We start from the raw sequence: 11,841 nt of genomic DNA, 5'->3' as shown, positions 1-11,841 counted from the left end.
TCCCCAATTAAAATATGAATAAAATTAAAAAAATTCCTGATTAAAATTTGGATAAAAAGTTAAAAACATCCCCAATTAAAATATGGATAAAAATTTAAAACATTCCTGATTAAAATATGGATAAAAAGTTAAAAACATCCCCAATTAAAATATGGATAAAAAATTTAAAACATTCCTGATTAAAATATGGATAAAAGTTAAAAACATCCCCAATTAAAATATGGATAAAAATTTAAAACATCCCCGATTAAAATTTGGATAAAAATTAAAAACATCCCCAATTAAAATCGAACTGAGTGATCGAGCTCACTCAGTTCATGCATGGTACAAAGGAAAGGATTAGACCAACGACTCGGTCGCTGTCTGACCAAGTCAACAGACTTTGGTCACGGTCCAACTGAGTGATCTATCTCACTCAGTTCATATCAGTATTAGCAGATACTTGATATGTATGGTGGGGACGTTACTATACCTAAATGGAAGGTATAGTATCTGTGAACCCGCAACACAGATGGCGACTTAACTTCCCATACATGTAATCAAGTATCCAATGCTATTACTGATATGTTATGTTATAAAATAACTACTGAAAAACCTACCACAATAATTAAAATAAAAACATTGCATCCAAGTTTCCTGTGGTAAGAAGTGATATATTTTTTTGATTAAAGTCCAAATGTACTCAGTAGTCCAGTTTTAGTTGGTTTCCTTGAAGGTTTTCAAAAGGATCCAAGAATATGTCACCGTTTGGGTAAATACAATGCGACAGTAACTCAACAATAGAGTAAAACCAAAAGAAAGCTATGAAAATGTCAAAGTACAGTCTTTCCCAATAAACGATTATGGTATCTAATGCAATATGGTTCTTCTTTTTGCCTTGCAAGTCTTTGTATGAAAAATGACACATTTATGTCATACAAATGCTAGTCAGATTACCTTCCATATAGCTTTGAAATAACTATCAAATGTTGATTATTGTCTAATGATAATGTACCTTCATTTTAAAGGTATACTGTGCACAAAACATAACAGGTCACGATCTTCTTGATCCGAGGTTACACAAGAGTCAGATGACAGACAGTGTTATTACTATGTACTAGTAGTACAAATTAGTAGGTACTTATTTCATGATGTAGGTGTTAAAAGTAACTGCAAGGCAAGTTTTAAAAGGGCCAATATAACAAAACATGATACAATTTCAAATGCAGAATCCATTATGGCCTGATCTATGTAAAAAAAAAAAACAAGCAAAAAACAATTCGAAATGATTACCATTGAATTTAAAGTGAACCTCAAAACCGACAGGAAATCACCATACCCCAAAACATAATTCAGCAGATGGAGAGTTGTCTCATTGACACTCATACCACATCTTCTTATATCTATAGAATCAATATACACTAAAATATTATTCTGAAGGAATCAATATACCCAGATATATTATTACAAGCCAACCAGTCTCTTAAGTATGTATTGCTCCTAAATTTTGTTGTACCAAGCAGATACATAGCAAATACCAGCTTTTCGTCTTGTGTGGTCTGACCCAGCCAGGGATGAAAACTCAAAATAACTGAAACAAGCTTATTTTAAAAAAGCTGTTCTAAATATCATTTTAAGAAACAAAAAAAAGTTCAAATTAAGTTATTTATTAAAATGAGAAATGATTAATGTAGCAATCATTTTTTTGAAAAAAAGTAAAACAAATATAAGATAAGATAAGATAAGATAAGATAAGATACTTTATTTTCCAATTATGGGCCCCAAAGGGCAATAAACATTACAACATCAATAATTTTTTCATAATACAATACAAACAATGATATATATAAATATATTACATTTTTTTGTGACTACTAAACATACAAGTAAAACAATATTAGCATTCTATAAAATATACCATTCTTTTAAATGCATTATGAAATACTATTTGACATTTCTTTTAAACTATTGCAAAGAATTCACTGGCTAAAATCACGAGGAGCAACATTCAATTTCATGGGCAGGGTGTTAGATATTGTTTTAAAGCTGAGATAAAATTTACAAAGTCACAAGATTTACCATTAAATTCATAAACAAGTTAAAAAAATCTTTTCTACAAAAAATAAGAGTTGTTTCCTATTTGCATAAGCCTTATCATGAAATACTATTACCAAAAGTACCTACAAATATGGGAGATAACTCATTAAACTTAAAAATGAAGTCATGATTGTGAGGAAGGAGCGTTTAATATCAGATAAAATTGAGAATGGAAACACTTTGGAGATGATGATGACGTAAATATAATTTGAAATCCACCATGTCAGACCAAACCACTTATGCATTATCTAGACTTATGTTTACAAGCTGATTTTATTCAGAGAGCTCTAAATAATACTGTCATCTTACTTTATTTACATCTGATATAACATATTTAACATAAAATATATAACAATTATAAGTAAACCAATACATTCTTATTTATTGCAGGCCTTCCATGCAGTGAACAAACTAGCTCATATGAAGAGATAAGCATTGTAAGCAGTGTATTCCCACCCCTTAACCCTAAATCTCAGCCTGCTAGTTTCCACTTCTCACAACTTATGCTTAGTTTGTTAAATTCAAAAACAAGTTAAATCTTTTTAAAAAAAATTAAGAGTTGTCTCCTATTTGCATCAGCCTTATCACAAAATACTGTTACCAAAAGTACCTTCAAATATGGGAGATAACTCATTAAACTCTAGGAGTAGTTATCTGGAATTATCTGTAGTGATTTGGATGAAGAGTTGTCTCATTGTCAACATTTCACATCTTCTTATATTTATTTACTCATAATAGGACAGTAGGAAGTTAGAACAGGAGTAAAACAATATGCCCCCCCCCCCCCAACTTAAAGGGCATAAAAATTAATTTTTACCAAATGGCAGCTGGTTGTTCTCACAAGTCACATCAAAGTCTTACATTAAAAACACCTAGTACATGTATTAATTAAGACTATTTAGGGGGAACTGTAGGCCTATGAAATTCGAAAGTAATCAATATATCTGGTTTAAAAGAATAAATCTTTACAACTGGCTCTCCCCTCATTCTATCTCTCAGAGTAAACATAATTGTATTACTACATATTTTTTTGTCAATAAGTGTTTCCAAGTTCCTCAGATCAAACAAGAATCCATTCTTCTGCTTCAGTTGATTTTTAAATTAACAAGCACGCTTTGTCTACAAATAGAAATAAAATTTCATTTCAAAACATGTAAACTAAAATTCACAAAAAATTATATATATATAATGTTGATGTCAGAAGAAATTTACATTGTATCCATATATGGAGTAACCAGGAGACAGAGGCTGAAGAAATTCTTCATATAAAGCAGTTCAGAATTGTATCAAATCTTATGGCATCTTAAGGTGGTATGGGTGTCTTCCTCCATCTTGGATTGTAAAAAAACAGAGAATCAAGGGTCCAGATTTTCCATCAAGTTAGCAAAATTTGATGCAGGAATGCAGATGTTTAATGTACATTTTCATTTAAAAGTACCAATTTATAAGAATATAACTTCTAAATATTGATATTTTTGCAAATGTTAATTATTTTTGGTTGTTTTTATTTTTTTTTTAATTGGCATTTTAAGGGGAGGTAACTCTAAAAAAGTGCATTTTCTGAAGGATTCTGTATGGAATTTCCTATTTTGTATTTTAGCCGGAAAAAAACGTACGGTGACCCTATCTTTTCTTTTGATATTCTCAAAGCAGTGTCTGAAAGCTATCTTTTCCTGAAGTATTTAACAATTCTATCATTTTTGTTTAGTTTCTAATCACAAAATGGTGTTTTTTCCTGTATAATCCATACAAAATGTGTGATTTTGTCCCGTCCTGTAGCTTGAGAAATGCGGCCGGTGACCTACCATTTTTATTATATTTTTTCAACATGTATCAATAGATACAACGTTTTGGCAAAGTATGAACAATTTCTATCATTTTTATTTTAGACCTATACCACCTTAAGTATGAAATGCCACCATTGTACTTATATTTTGCTTCAGATTTGTTTAAAATAAACATGTCAATTTTTTCAGGCACCATGGATTAAAATTTTCATTCAACCAAAGATTTGATGGATAAGGACAATACGCCTTCAAACTAGTTTAAACCCCTGACCACACTCTGTATGTGCCAGTTATTCAGTGGTTAATGGTTTGTTGCTGTGTAACATATTTTGTTTTGTTCATTATTTTGGACATGAATTAGGCAGTTTGTTTTCTCGACTGAATTTTTTTACAATTTTCATTTTTTGGCCAATTTATAGCTAACGTAACATGTATGTGGTATGGGTTTTACTCATTTTTGAAGGCAGAATTGTGACCTATAGCTATAATTTATATGTCATTTGGTTTTTTGGAGAGTTTCTAAAATGCAATCATACCACATCTTCATATTTCTATATCTGTTATTAGGTATTGTATTATTATAGAAGCAATAAACTAGAACCGTTCATTATCTTTAATGTTACCTTGAACAAGGATTTTGTTACCGTCAACATACATACCTCAAAGTTGATATTATTTTACATCCAGGTCCTACTTTCCTTAGATTTTACTTCAATAAATATCCAGGATAACTGGAAAAAAAACTGAATCCTTAACTGTGATGGTAGTAAAAACACTTATTGAAGGCTGTATGTTGACCAATAGTTGTTAACTTGTATATCTTTTAGTCTCTGGTGGAGTCAGTTGTCTCATTGACAATTAATTACCACATCTTATTCGATTTTATACATGTATTGAAATTTAGTCAATTTTATCAACATCTAAATCATAGCAGTTAATACAGATAAATAAGATATACTATTGCTAAAGTGACATATAGGTCCAATGGGCCAGGTGTAAATATCAAATTGTTATGAATATACATGTAATTGTTTAGATGTATGTGATGATACACAAATATTATTGCAATATATAATATATAAACATATAGATATTATCTTATCAATACATCTTTCAATAATAGGAAGCAATTTTTTTTTAAATACAAATATAAGAAGAGCAGTTTGAACACTGGAAAGAGAGAGAGGAAGATATATAGAAAGAGAAAGAGAGAGAGGAGAGAATAGTGTGGTGAGTTTTCAATACATTGAATTTTATTTTAGTATAGTAAATACAGCATTTTCATTTATAACATGTATAATATTAATGTAAAAGTATTTACATAATGTATGTAATACGTATTTTGGTCATAACTGTTAATTGTGATACTGTGGTACAGGAACTGTACCCTTGCTTTTCTTTCAGGAGCACCATGTTTTAAAAATTCTCTATTTTATTGGGTTAGTTACTCAATCTGGTTTTCTGGTTCAGTGTCAGATTCTCCCTTAGAAATTTTCTCCCTTTTTTACACTAAAATGCGAACTTGTTCATAGCTGCTGAAATGAAATGACTAGACATCTACTACATGTACCTTATGCATATTTACCTTGTCTTTCGAATGTTAAAGCTTCATGCAGACCCAGTTGTGATGTTCCTCATCTGGGAGATTAATCAGTATATAATCATTCTTCCTTTTTACAAGGATAGGTTGTTGGCATATCTCTCAATCCCAAACCTGAAGAACCAGAGAATGTTTACTCAAGCTTTATTTCATTTAGATCAATTTGCAGACCAAGGCTGAAGAGTCAAATCTACCAAAAATTTCATATCAGAGTTTTCTTCTCCTAGACATCCTTTGAAGGCGGTCATGACCATATCCAGCGGGCTATTTAACCCATAACTGGGGCAAGGTTGATGAGTGTAGGGATGTCCGCATGTCGATCAGCCTACACACTTTATCTCTAGGGACCTTGCTACTCCGAGATCCTCTACAGTAAAGCCTAGGACACTAGATCCTAGTTACCATGTGCTGTCACGGGGAGGCACTGTAGAAGTCTTGTTAGTGTAGAGGCTATGTACTGGAAGGAAAGACTTACAGACTCAGCTTTCCTTTCACCTATGAATATAGCTATCCAGCGGCAGTTTAAGAGTCTATGACTCCCAACCACACTAGACGCATACACAAACCTGTGGTAACACCACCAGCACACAAAAAAAAAGGGGTCATTATTTCAAATTTAGAAAAAAGAAGGTTTATTTATTTAAATTAAGAAAAAGAAATTGTTATTTATTCAAATTTAAAAAAAGAAATTGTTATTTATTCAAATTTAAAAAAAGAAATGGTTATTTATTGAAATCTAATAAAAAGTAAGGTTCATTTATTTATGTATTTTAAAAAAAGGAAGGATTATTTATTTAAATTTTTAAAAAGGAAGGTTTATTTATTTAAATTTAGAAAAAGGAATGGTTATTTATTTAAAAACTAGAAAAGGAATTATTTAAAATCCAGAAAAGAAAGTGTTATTTATTTTAATTCAGAAAAGAAGTTATTTCTTTAAAAATCTAGAAAAGAAAGTGTTATGTATTTAAATTCAAAAACGAAGGTGTTCATTATTTGAAATTTATAATGCATTTCATCCAAAATTACAGGGTTATTTGTACTTCACAAACTTTAAAGCAACTAAACAGTATCAGAACACTCAACAGTGTGAAATTACAACACCAACACATTACTTTCTTCCCCTCCTTACCCAGCAACTCTCTATTACACTAGGCCATGGAGTAGCCCTCCCCAACCTCCAAGCCTCACATAGACTGGACTCTCATGGGTTAACCCACCACGACCCCAAGCCCTTAAAAACAAGTCCCTGGATTTCCATGGGGTAATCCTCCCTGACCCAAAAACCCTTAAAAACAAGTCCCCCGACTCCCATGGGATAACCCTCCCCGACCCAAAGCCCTTAAAAACAAGTCCCTGGATTTCCATGGGGTAACACTCCCCGACCCCCAATCCCTTAAAAACAAGTCCCTGGACTTCCATGGGGTAACCCTTCCCGACCCCCATCCCTTAAAAACAAGTCCCTGCATGGACTCCCATGGGGTAACCCTCCCTGACCCCAATCCCTTAAAAACAAGTCCTTGGACTCCCATGGGTTAACCCTCCCCAATCCCCATCCCTTAAAAACAAGATCCTGGACTCCCATGGGGTAATCCTCCCTGACCCCTAATCCCATAAAAACAAGTTCCTGGACACCCATGGGGTAACCCTCCCGGACCCCCAAGCCCTTACAAACAAGTCCCTGGACCCCCATGGGATAACCCCTCCCCGACCCCCATGCCCTTAAAAATAAGTCCCTGGATTTGTTTTGGGTTAACTATCCCCAACCCTGTTGCCCTTAAATACAAGTGTCTGGAGTTTCACTCTCCCTTTCATCCGACCCCTAGGCCTCCTCCTCCAAGACCTTTGAGCTCTTAAATTATAGTTCCTGGATGTTGCCTTATTCCACCCAACCTGCTCCAAAGCTCAGTCCCAGGTCAACTATATATAAAGCTGTTGCTATGTGGGTCGAGGGGATAATTAAAGAAAACGAAGAAGAAAACATCAGCAAGCCAGTATAACCTTTACCTTTTATTCTATCCATATTGTGATTGGGTAAGGTGATTGGGTATAGTGATGGGTATAGTGATGGGGTATAGTGATGGAGTATAGTGATGGGGTATAGTGATAGGGTTTGGTGATTGGGTATAGTGATGGGGTATGTTGATTGGGTTTCATGTCTAGTTTATAGTAATGTTCTACTGACTTGCTAGTGTTCAATTTTTAAACAATTTAAAAAAAGTAAGTAATGTATTCATGTTGCAATCAGACGCTATAATAATACAGTATTGTTAAATTCAAGTTGTTGGAAGTCCAAATCTCAGTGAAACATTAAAATTTTCAAACTAATTTAGTTATTGTGAGCTAAATTTTGATATCTAAATTTAGGAAATGGAATGGTTATTTATTCAAATTTGGAAAAAATTAACAGTTATTTATCTTAATTCAGAAAAAGATAATTACTTTAAAAAAGGCATTTTTACTCAACAATTACATGGATATATTTTAATGCTTCTTTAATAAATTTAAGTGATTTGTTTGAAATTTAATAAAAAAAAAAAAAAATATTGCTAAATTTTGTTAATCTAAAATCTTTTGTTTTTATCGTTAAAATTAAATAAATTTTGATGTTTTTATTCAAAATATTTAAAAGGAAAATTCCCGTAAAAATAATGTATCAGCCATTACTTCCATCACGACATAATTCAATTCGGCCTTCCCATGAAAATAATGTATCCATTACTTCCATCACGACATAATTCAATTCGGCCTTCCAATGAAAATAATGTATCCATTACTTCCATCACGACATAATTCAATTCGGCCTTCCCATAAAATATGTATCCATTACTTCCATCACGACAATTCAATTCGGCCTTCCCCATGAAAATAATGTATCCATTACCTTCCATCACGACATAATTCAATTCGGCCTTCCCATGAAAATAATGTATCCATTACTTCCATCACGACATAATTCAATTCGTCTTCCCATGAAAATAATGTATCCATTACTTCCATCACGACATAATTCAATTCGGTCTTCCCATGAAAATAATGTATCCATTACTTCCATCACGACATAATTCAATTCGGTCCTTCCCATGAAAATAATATATCCATTACTTCCATCACGACATAATTCAATTCCGCCTTCCCATGAAAATAATGTATCCATTACTTCCATCACGACACGATTTCATCAAATCCGGAAGATGTTCTGTGTTTCTCAACCACTATCCAGTCTATCAGAAACATTCTGAAATTAAACTGAAGAAAGGATTAAAATACCTGAAAAAAAACTATTAATTATTATGCATAGATTATTACAGTGTATTTTTTTTTTTTTTTTTTTTTTTTTTTTTTTTTTTTGTAAAGTAGAATGTTTGTCACCACTAAATTATCAGAGACCATCTTTCCAACACATTACTTCAAATTAAAATTAAATATATTGCAGGTTACTTTTGATATTAATTATAATAAACATGATTTTTTTTTATCACAAATCTGCAATGTTTTGTGTTTGAATCAGTCCCAATAAAATATCTCAATGAAATGTTACTTTTAACTTTCAGGGAAAAAACTACAGACCAAAATATTAAAAAAGTATAGACTTTTGCATAAAATACAAGTAATGTGAGGAAACCAATCGTAAGCAGGGAAAAGCTCAGTTGTAGTGACATTTATTCTCAGTATTACTAGTGACAGATAAGTACTGAAACTTGTACTTACAAGAGATCTAAACACCTCTACAACTATAACCTTCACTGGACAATTGTGAGTTCTAAATAAAACGAGTATGGACGTCATGCAGTCAGATAAAGCAGAGGTATCTACTGCGCCAACTGTAGGAAATTTTATTTTTTTACCAGTGTATGTCATTTTGTTTTACTATATACTGCAACTCCAAGAACTTTTTTTGTTGGTGACTGTCTTTGTGTGATTTTTTTTGTGTGTGAATTTTTTACGTGTGATTTTTTTGCGTGTGAATTCGTTGTGTGTGAATTTTTAGTGTGTGAATTTTTAAGTCAGTTGTGTTGTATGTTTACCCAATTTTGGCTCCTCCGTCGTAATTATTGTAATTGTAACCAATTATGTCAATAAAAAGAAACAAGTAAGGCAAATACCACCGGTTTTCAATTTGTTCAGGTTGTCATAATGGAGTGGACCATTCCACTTAACCGGTTTTATAGATTCCCCCTTTTTGAATTTACCATGAAGTCTATGCAAATAGATATGGCACTATGGAATGATTTTTAAGGTCATATTCAAAGAGGAGACCCTCAAGGTTGATCAAGGATGTCAAGGTCAGAGTCATGCCCTTCAGAACGATGTTCATAATACAGCATCTATACTAAAATAAAAACAAAAATTTGAATGTTGTAAAATTTTTATAAACAACTGGTCTGAAGAAAAAAGTTATAAAAATTAAAAAAAATAAAATTATGAAAGCCAAAGACAAAACAAAAATTGAATAAATTCATTAATATTGACTTTAAAATCTATTGGAACAGTTATACATTCAATCTGACTCTAAATTTAATTGACATTAACCAATTTTTCTTTAAATAGTAAATTTCTAGTAGCTCAGAAATACCAAACTGTTCTGAAAATTACTAGAATTATAAACATTCCTAAATAACTTCCCTCCATAGAACAGTACACAATACCCTTAAGATATCTGTCTCTCTGCTCTCTATTATTATCTCATTCATTCATTCACACATCTTCCAGACGACCTATTTAGGAAGTATCATGTTAGTTATCCCACCCAGGTTTAAGTTCTTGATACTTTGTGAATAAAATGGTTTTATATTGATGTACCAGACATGGAGGGATGATTAAACAAGAAGTTTCATTTACCAGGTTTCCAGGAAAGGTGTTATTTTATTTTACATTTTACAAAAAAGTTTAGAAAAAATCCAAATTAAAACAAGTCATGTTTATCAAAAAGAAAAAGATATTGTAAGATGGCAACCATAAGCTTCTGACCTTTCTAAATCTCATTTCTAAGACCTTGGGAATTTGAAACTTTTCTGATCTCAGTGATTTACTGATTCGTTTCAGTTGTACATTCGTCTCGACATCTTCTATATAGTTGGTTTTATCCCACAAAACAGATCTTGTCTTGCTGATAATTTTTAAATTCTTTTCAAATTTTTCTCTCTCTATAATATAGTTTTTATTCTATCTCTCTATAATATAGTTTTTAAATTTTTCTCTCTCTATAATAGTTTTTAAATTTTTCTCTCTCTATAATATAGTTTTAAATTTTTTCTCTCATTATAATATAGTTTTTAAATTTTTCTCTCTCTATAATCTAGTTTTTTCTATCTATTTATAATTCATAGTTTTTTCTATCTATAAATAGTATATGTCCAAAATATGGTAAAAAAAAAGGTCATTAAAAGGGAAACAACTCCAAAAAATGTTGACTGACAAGGTTGATGATCGGTACCAAATTTCTTCTGTGTTTTGTTTTCAAAATCTGATCCATATCAAATTTAAAGGTGTGTGTTACTGATAAAGTCAGGTGTGTTCAGTTCAATGATGATGTCATGTGATATTTACAAATTTTACCTTGGGTAAAGTAAAATTCTGAATTCCCACCAAAATACTGTACAAAATTAATACCCTATTTCTATGATTACTGTACATATGAAGGTCTCTGATATCCTAATGATGATAACATACTACAACAACATTGTACATTTACCTTTTGGTAACATACAATGTCTGACTTAAATAAAAATTGTATTAAACAATCATGCTTTTATTTACATATATAAATATATATACAAAGAAAGTACGGGTAGAGTACTTGGGGTTTGGGATAATACTGAACAGGAAGTGGGGAACTCGGGGAGTAAGACTAAGGGCAGGTTTACTCATATCTTTTTATAGTTTTTATTTTTGCCAGAGAATTCCTAACCTGTTATGACCTATTAAAAGACCAAACTGTCAATGAAGTGTTCAAGATACAATCATCAATAAAACATCAACCAACCGATCAATCAATACCATCAATCATTCATTTATTACTTGTCAGGTAATCTGGGGGCAACTGGCTAAAAGGGACAAAACTAACAAAAATACAAATTGAACCTTCTCCTCTCAACGACACACAATACTAAGCTGAAACATCCGACACCTCAAACTGTACCCTCTAAAGGTCCTCCAAAAACCATTCAGACAATGACTCTTCATGAAATGCCTCCTGAACCAAACTCTCCTCATAGCTGCTCTGCCTTCCTCGTCCCAAATCACAACTCTATCATGCTCATCAGTAAAGACCTCGTCATCCTCCAGAGACAGCTCCTCCACATCACTTACACCTTCTTCTAAATCCACAGGACTACAGCAAGGTAAAACCCTGGAGATTACATACTGCATCTGCAGATT

The 11,841-nt window shown here is 32.1% G+C and overlaps 1 long non-coding RNA gene across 1 annotated transcript; it reads right to left on the bottom strand.

The window, feature by feature from the left end:
• Positions 1-2,368: 2,368 nt before the first annotated feature.
• On the bottom strand, positions 2,369-5,645 carry LOC139505861 (uncharacterized). The gene is made up of 3 exons (XR_011659838.1): positions 5,449-5,645; positions 4,523-4,594; positions 2,369-3,195 (listed from the first exon to the last, which is right to left on the bottom strand). It is a non-coding gene; the product is annotated as an uncharacterized lncRNA (long non-coding RNA).
• Positions 5,646-11,841: the final 6,196 nt, after the last annotated feature.

This window comes from Mytilus edulis, unplaced genomic scaffold, assembly GCF_963676685.1.
Source record: "Mytilus edulis unplaced genomic scaffold, xbMytEdul2.2 SCAFFOLD_1029, whole genome shotgun sequence".
NCBI lineage: Eukaryota > Metazoa > Mollusca > Bivalvia > Mytilida > Mytilidae > Mytilus > Mytilus edulis.
This window is presented reverse-complemented; position numbering and strand designations above follow the sequence as displayed.